Raw genomic sequence first — 9,183 nt, 5'->3', positions numbered from 1 at the left:
CAGAATGATATACAAAATATAAGCCGACAGGACTACAAGACATCTAACCATACATAACTGTCTACGAGCCTCTAAGAAGAGTAAGTAACATCCTATAGGCGGGACAGGACCCCGCCGTACCCATGTATGTACAAAAAAGAATAATACCAAAAGTTATAGCTCTGGATGAAATGAAGCTCCTCTAAGCAGTCCCTGAATAATAAAGCTATGGATCAATCCTGTCTCCTTGGCCACCTGCGGGCATGACGCAACGTCCACAACAAAAGGACGTCTGTACGAATATTGTACTGAGTATTTACAGCATAATCAATATCATAATAGTAGCATAAGAGACAACATAAGAAACAACATAAGATGGAAGAATCGGGAGATAGCAAAGCCATCATCATCATTACTTACTTACTTACTTGTCTTTCATAGGGACCTTTCATTTCTAATACGTGCTCATGTACATATATACAAACATATACATATTCATATCCAGGGCATACCCGACCTTGATGGTTCGGTGGTTTCACATACCCGGCTATGACAGGCTCGGTAATTATACATACTTGGCCCTACAAAGGCTCAGTGGTATCCGTACCCAACTGCAGTGGTGTGCGCGCAATAGATATCAGACCCGGCCGTATGAGTTTAGTGTTACATAATAGTCATACATAGTTAGACACGTATACTTAAGAGTCCATAAGTATCATCAACATCATTACCATTATCGTTTTTGTTACGTCTATCCTTGGAGGATCAACTATCATATAGAGGATGCAATGGAATCAGGAAAGTATCGAGGATCATAAGCTTTAGCAGCTTTAGAGATAGAATCATTTGGAGGACCTTATAGAACTCATGAAAGGATATATATATATATAGAGAGAGAGAGAGCCAAGGAACCATGCCTTTCTGAAAGAAGGGTTAGCCTTACATGCCTCTTTGTCTTCTCAACTATCTAGCGTTCACCGTTGAAGCTTGAATAATCTACATGTAGAAGGATTCATGCCATGGTTTAGCCTTAATGATACTTTTTAATTCAAACTAGAATAAATTATAGTCGAATGAAAATTGGGCAGCATTTCCCCTATTTCGTCAACTTCCACCATATCACAAAACAAATCCCAACAACCATAATAACATCCATAATACACTCATAATATCCAATTCAAGTAATCACATTACACTAAGCCTTCAATATTCACCCCCATGTTGAACTCATACTAGCAACTTCATACCCATTTTAGCACATTTTCATATAATTCTTCTTCATCACCATTATTACCTTCCATAACATGGTTATATCCATATCATTCTAAGAAACATGGCTCCATATAGATTACTAATCATAAACATCATAAAAGCTACATTTAGACTTCACTTTCTGCCTCTTTATTCCACCCCAGTCTTGTTACAACCAAACATTCTCAAAGACATGAAATAAGCATGAAAACTATCCTTTTCATCCCATGGAAACAAGCTTTGGAGTAGCTATCAACTTTGTACAAAACCCTAGCTACAATGCCCAAGTTTTCTTGTAGTCTACAAACTCTAAGAAACCTTCTAACGTATGAACACTTTGGTTCTTGCCTCTTGATCTTTGTTTTATCATGGGTTGGGGTGGAATAAGTTTAGAGAAGGGTTTTGAGCTCTCAATACTTGCAGAAGATGAAAAATGAAATAAAAGAACCAAGGGCAATGATTTATACAAAAACTTAAAATCTGCCCAACGGATACTATACGGACACTTATACGGTCCGTATAACATTGTATGGTCCGTATAAGTGGTCGTGGTTCACCACCATGAAAAACCTCTTCCTGCTGGGGGGTTATACGGACTCCTTATATGGACCGTATAAAGTTATACGGACCGTATGAGTCGTCGTATAACTCCACTTCCCTGAAATGGTTTCCGTCGTTTTGTTCTATCTCTAATCCTTATGGAACCTTCTTAACACCTGTTTAACACTTCATTACCAATCTAAGGAGAGTTACAAATCTTCTTTAAGACATCATTAAGTCAACATTAGCTAGGTACTTTATGGAGCTTTTCCGAAACACCTCATATATTTTTCCTTTCTTAAGGAACTTTCACCTCTTATTTCCAACATCTTTGAAATCATAACTAGGATCGTTAAATAGCCTTTCTTACTTATAGAAACATCATATTCGTCTAACCCCACATTAGTCTATCTATCTCATTTCGACGTGAAATTTTTCAGAGGGGTAACATTCTTCCCCCCTCAAGAACATTCGTCCTGGAATGTTAGGTTCTCGGGGATTCTATAAAAATTTCGCCAGAATTTCCCTTATAATATGACACTATCATCCTGCACAGTAACCCAAAATACATCACCTCACAGGGCTACAACAACAACGACAAATACCATGGCCACACACGACCAAGAAAACATCAAGAAAAGCATTACATACCTGAGGATAATGGCATCTCTGCCTGAGTCTCCTCTGAGGGTGAAAATAAATGTGGGTACCGAAATTTCATGTCTTCTTTGGATTCCCAAGTCATTTCCTCTCTATTATTATTCTTTCATAAATTTTAACTGAAGCTACCTCTTTGGTTCTGAGCTTTCGTACTTTCTTATCTGAAATGGCTATGGGGACTTCTTCATAAGACAATTTATTTGTAACTTGAACATCATGTATTTGTACTATTCTAAAAGGATTTCCAATGCACATACAAAGCATTGATATATGGAAAACTGGGTGAACTGACTCCAACTCATGAGGTAGATCTAATTTGTAAGACACTTTGTCTACCTTGCGTATAATCTCATAAGGTTCAATGTACCGGGGACTAATCTTCCCCTTTTTGCCAAATCTCGTTATGCCTTTCATCAGTGACACCTTTAAGAATACCCAATCTTTCACTTGGAACTCTAAGTCCTTCGACGATTATCCGCATAGGACTTTTGACGACTCTGAGCTAATAATAATCGATCATGTATCAGCTTAACTTTCTCTAAAGCTTGTTGAACCAGGTCTAGCCCCATCAATTCAGTCTCTCCTACCTCGAACCACCCAATTGGGGATCTGTACTTTCGCCCATATAAAGCCTCATACGGTGTCATTTGGATGCTAGAATGATAACTATTATTATAGGAAAATTCAAAATCGGTAAATGGTCATCCCAACTACCTCCAAAATCCAATACACATGCCCGTAGAATATCCTCAAGATTCTGAATGGTACGTTCAGCTTGCCCATCCATTTGCGGGTGAAATGCTGTGCTAAGGCTCACCTGAGTCCCCAAACCTTCATGGAAAGATTTCCAAAATTTTGCCTTGTCTTAGCTTCTTTTCCACTTTTCAACGAGAATTTAGGAGTGATGAGTACCACACATGTCAAACAAGACAGACAAACAATCAGAGAGACAAAAAATACGGGCTTCATACCCTACTCATATATCCATCGGATCATACTGTCTACCAGCTAGTCCCCAAATCATTGCATTCAGACCAACTATACAATTTAAATTGCACAAGTTCCCATAACATAGGGTTGGTACCCGATACAAATGCTCTTTACCTCGCGAGTATTGCGACCCCCTTATTATCCCTATTATGCACTCTTATTTAGTTCAATTTTTCAACCACGACGCTTAAGTTAGAGTTTACAGTCTCAACATTCCTGGAATAGAAGTCCAAAAATCACTGCAGAGCCTTGCCCTTTCTTATCACCTCTGAACGGTCCCAATCTGTTCAAATAAGTATTCTACGTAAGAATACGAGTCAAACGAGACCAATAATGCTTTATGAACTATTTTGGTTTAGAAAGTCAACCCAAAAACCCCGTTCAAAACCCCAAAAGGTCAGATCCATACTTTCATTGCAAAATCAGGTATAATATAGTCAAAATAGTACTCTACAAGATAAAACGAATCCAATGATACTCATATTGCTATACTTTGATTCGGAAGTGAAAAATGAACCCAAAAAGTTAACCCTGAGCCTGCAAGGGAAAAACTGGAATTTTATTTCAAAATTGGTTTACCCATAGCTTAATTACACTAAATCCAGAAAACCCATTCAAAAAGCCATCATCTTCATCCTCAAATCCGTGATTTACCAGTTTTCAACTTTTGGGTTCAAAACTCCATTTTCTAAAATCCAAACACGGATATAAATGATGACCAACGAAAATAATCATGGGGAAACAAAAAAAATAAAGGCTAGATACTTACCCTCATTGTTGACAAGAGAACAACGCCGCAAAATCACCTCAAACGGACCTCTAGAACTCAAGATATGCTCAAAATACTAAATGAACGCAGTCTGATTTTTAATACACAACGATTTCCGCACCAGCGGCATGCCACATGTCATTTCTGCACCTATAGACCATTTTCCACACCTGTGGGGTTCAAGTACGGACCCTACCTTGCAGGTGCGATGCACCAACACCAACAACTTGTCCCGAATCTAAAATTGGCATAACTTCGTGATATGATGTTCGAATTCAACGATTCATTTTGCTATGGCTTCGTAATACAATACGAATATAACGGTTCAATCAAAACACAAAAAAGGTCGTTTGATATGTATGGTACCCCTTATGGCCAAAGAAACTACGCTAAAAACATCGAATACGAGCGCGACACAACCCAAATCCATCTGAAACTAATCGGAATTTAATCAAAAAAATTTGATGCGTCAAAAATCATCATACGAACCTGCTCAAACTCTCAATACATCCAAATGGGGTCGTCTTGACCTGATGATGACCGTGGTCAACTCCAAATCATCTCAAAAGTTAGTTTCTCAACAAACCACCTAAACCACACCTGAACCTCTTGGAAACCGAACCAATGACTCCTCCATGACATAAATCACATTCCGGACCTAATGGAAATGAATTTTTTTTATAAAAAGACTCATTTACCCCCAATGGTGACTTTTGTCAATCTTCTTCATTTCTTAACTTAAGAATTTCAAAAATATCATTTTCCTTACCCAAAACTCATCTGAAAGCTTCAAGAATCGAGCCATCCATTCCCACAAATATTAAACATCAATACAAAGATAATTGAACCATCAAATTTCCAGTCCGGGTCTTATTTCTTCCCGTAACCATCTTTTCACCATAAAAAGGTGTCACGACCCAAACCGATGAGCCGTGACGGGAGTTTGACCTCTAGCGACCAAACACCCCTAAACACGTATCTGGATCATACTGAACATCAAAAGCCCATAAATGGCATAAACTGATCTCATAAGAGAGAGACATCAGAACTCTGTACAATCTGCATATATATACATGACCTGCAGAGAACAGTGCAAGCTCGCTAGGCTGCTACATATACTATACACAAAAGAATAGAAGCCGACAAGGCTACATCATCTGACTACTACATACAACTGTCTATAGACCTCTACTTGAAAAAACCTGCAGAAAAGACGGGACAGGGCCCCGTCTTACCCATATGCATACACATCTAAAAAGGGTGGCATACCAAAACTAACTGTAGCTCCGCATCAAATGGAGCGTACTGACCACTGCTAGATCTAGTGGTCCTACTGAGCTGGACCACCTATCTGTCCCCCAGTACCTGCGGGCATGAACGCAGCCCCCCGAGCAACGGGGAGTCAGTACGAAGAATGTATCGAGTATGCAAGGCATAAGAACAATCCATATACGTAAGAATCATGGATAAGATCTGAACTCATAACTGAAATGATTGATTGCATTTACTTGTATGAACTCGTGTCTGCCTAAATCGGCATAAATCTGCGTAACTGACAATGCATCTGTGGGAACATAATATGCATTCTCATACCTATCAATGATTGTCGTGCATCTATATGAGTGCGTATATAACACCTGTAAGCCTCTATGGCATCTCGTTATATCCTATTAGCTCCTCTGTGGCCATAATAAATATCATCATCATATTAGTAACGTGTATATAACGCCTATATCTCTTCTCATACTTTACATATATCAAATATTCGCATATATAACGCCCGATATGAGTGCGTATATAACGCCTTCTAGTCACGGGTCAATATACATAATATATAATGAATGTAAATGCATGAATGAACTGTATCCACAGAATTGGCTATATAAGACTGGACACATGAAAAGAAGGATAACTCGTAAATGGGGTATATGAACATCAAAGAATGAAGTACTTCTAATGCTTCTAAGAGTAGAGTAAATATGGAAGCTCGCTTACTCGCTTGTCAGATCATATCATAGGATCATGCCAAAGAAGGAAAAAATGACCTTAACATACCTTGGAGTATCTCCAATTGCCCAACCTTTACCTCTTGAAAATGTAAATCTACAATTAAGGTAACATATGGCTTAATTAGGCTATTTACTTTGCTTACTAACCATCCTCAAATACGTATAAAGCTCAACAAACTATAGGCAATAATTTCCTTTGTAAGCTCACAACACTTCAACTTCTCATTCAATCCCACATCAACTATGATACTCACATCAACAATGACAACACACACACACACATATATATATATATATATATATATATATATATATATATATATATATATATCAAAATATATGTAACCCCGTTTCCAATCATCTCTTAAAATAACCCTAAGTCACTATCTTGTCTTTCATCAACTTATCACCTCCACAACTATCCCCTCTTTACTTAGAATCACGAAAACTCTTGATACTCAACTTAAATATAAGGGTAAAGATCATTTACATACCTTGAGGGGTCAAGAATCCCAAGAATCACTTCAACTTCAACTCCCTAAACTCCACAACTTGAAGAAACCCTAGAAGCAACCTTCTTCTTCACCATCTCAGTTTCATGGGGTCCGCGTCTTCTCCAATCTTCACTAATATGATGAAAATTATTGGGAGAGAATATCTTAGGGTTTTTATAATTTTTTTGAAGGAGTAAAATATGAAATAGGGTCGTGGACCACCTATTTATACTTGGAAGCCAAAAAGGCTATAGCGTCCGGTTCAACGAGCGTGTCGATGGCCCGTTGACATGTCGACGGTCCGTCGACTTGCTGCGTCGACCTGCGCCTGCAGATGCATGGCTGCGGGATCATGTCAATGATGCACGTCAACGGTCCGTCGAACATGTCGACAACCCGTCGACGATGATTGGTGTCCTGCAAATTTTCTGATTCTGTTCAATTCGCGTCTATTCAATTCTTTCAACTTCTAACTCTGTAAATTGACAGGAATATCTGCTGGTACGCTCGTACACAGGGTAAGACATTTTCTTCCTCCAAATTCGGGCTCGGGTCTCTAGGCCAAGGGCATACCCGACTAGAAAACCATAGGTTCTACTACTACGAACACGAGGGGTGTAACATTCTCTCCCCCTTAGGAACATTCGTCTTCGAATTTTCGGATAATCCTGGGTTATCAAATTTTAGCAGAGCTTCCTCTGTACTAATACCAATTCATCCTACACGCAACAACACAAAATAATGCTACACAGGGCCATATACCATAACACACAAAGCCATGGCCTCACACGACCAATCATGATAACTAAAATGAAATATTACCTGTAGGTGATAATGCCTCAGACCTAACCTCTTGTACCGCTGGGAACAAATGCGGGTACTGAGACTTCATTGCCTCTTTCGCTTCCCCAGTCACTTCCTCAGCATTCTTATTCCTCCACAAGACTTTAACTGAAGCTACATCTTTGGTCTGTAACCAACGGAACTGTCTGTCCAATATAGCCACAGGAACTTTTTCGTATGATAAATGCTCGGTCACCTGCATTTCATTCACTGGTACAACACTCGAAGGATCTCCGATGCACTTACGAAGCATAGATACATGGAATACCAGATGTACCGACTCTAACCAAGAAGGCAATCCTAGCTCATATGCAACCGTGCCCACTGTACGAATGATCTTATATGGCCCAATATATTGAGGGCTCAACTTACCCTTCTTGCCAAATCTCATCAGTCCTTTCATAGGCAAAACTTTCAGGAACACCAGTCGCCTAGCTTTAACTCTAGCTTACGTCGATTATTATTCGCATAGGATTTCTGTCGACTCTGAGCTGTTAGCAACCTCTCTCTAATCACTTTCACCTTTTCAACTGCCTGCTGAATTAAGTCTGGTCCTACTAACTGATTCTCTCCGACATTCAACCACCCTATGGGTTATCTGCATCTCCGCCACATAAGGCCTCATAAGGAGCCATCTGGATACTGGAATGGCAACTTTTGTTATACGCAAACTCGATAAGAGACAAGTGATCGTCCCAACTGCCTTGAAAGTCAAGTACACAAGCTCTAAGCATATCCTAATGGGTCTATATAGTACGCTCTGCTTGTCCATCTGTCTGGGGGTGAAATGTAGTACTAAGACTCACATGGGTCCCCAATCCTTGCTGAAAAGACTTTTAGAATTTGGTTGTGAACTGTGCTCCCCTATCTGAAACAATGGCTGAGGGAACACCATGAAGTCGTACAATCTCCTTAAGATAAAGCCTTGCATAATCCTCGGCTACATAAGTAGTTCTGACAGGCAGGAAGTGAGCTGACTTTGTAAGCCTATCAACTATGACCCATATCGAATCATACTTATGCTGAGTACGGGGAAACCCTGTAATAAAGTCCATATTAACCACCTCCCACTTCCATTGCCAGCAATAGACCTCCAAGCTTCTGGTGCTCTATTTTGACCTGCTGACAATTTGGACACTGAGCGACAAATTCTGCTATATCTTTCTTCATACCATTCCACCAATAACCTTCCTTGAGATCATGGTACAACTTCATTGAGCCTGGATGAATAGAATAACGGGAGTAATGTGCATCCCGTATAATTTGCTGACGACATTAGGGACACACAATCTACCTCGATACTTTAGTACTCCATCACCTGTGATTACAAAAGGTGTCTTTTCTTTCTGAGCTGTTGTATCTCGGTAATGAACTAAAACATGATCCTCATACTGACGCTCCTTTATTTCTACTACCAAGGATGATATTGTCGTGTCTTGAACAGTAACTCCTGCATCACCTGAATCTATCAATCGAACTCTGAGACTAGCTAATCGATGAAGCTCACGAACCACTTCTCTTCTTTCTGGTGACACATATGACAAGCTACCTATGGATTTATGACTGAGGGCATCGGCTACCACATTAGCCTTCCCGGGATAGTACAAAATATCCATATCATAGTCTTTTAACCTCTCTAACTATTGCC

The sequence above is a fragment of the Lycium barbarum genome, chromosome 5, assembly GCF_019175385.1.
Source record: "Lycium barbarum isolate Lr01 chromosome 5, ASM1917538v2, whole genome shotgun sequence".
NCBI classification, from domain to species: Eukaryota; Viridiplantae; Streptophyta; class Magnoliopsida; order Solanales; family Solanaceae; genus Lycium; species Lycium barbarum.
The sequence above is the reverse complement of the archived record's forward strand: the minus strand, read 5'-3'. Positions refer to the sequence as shown.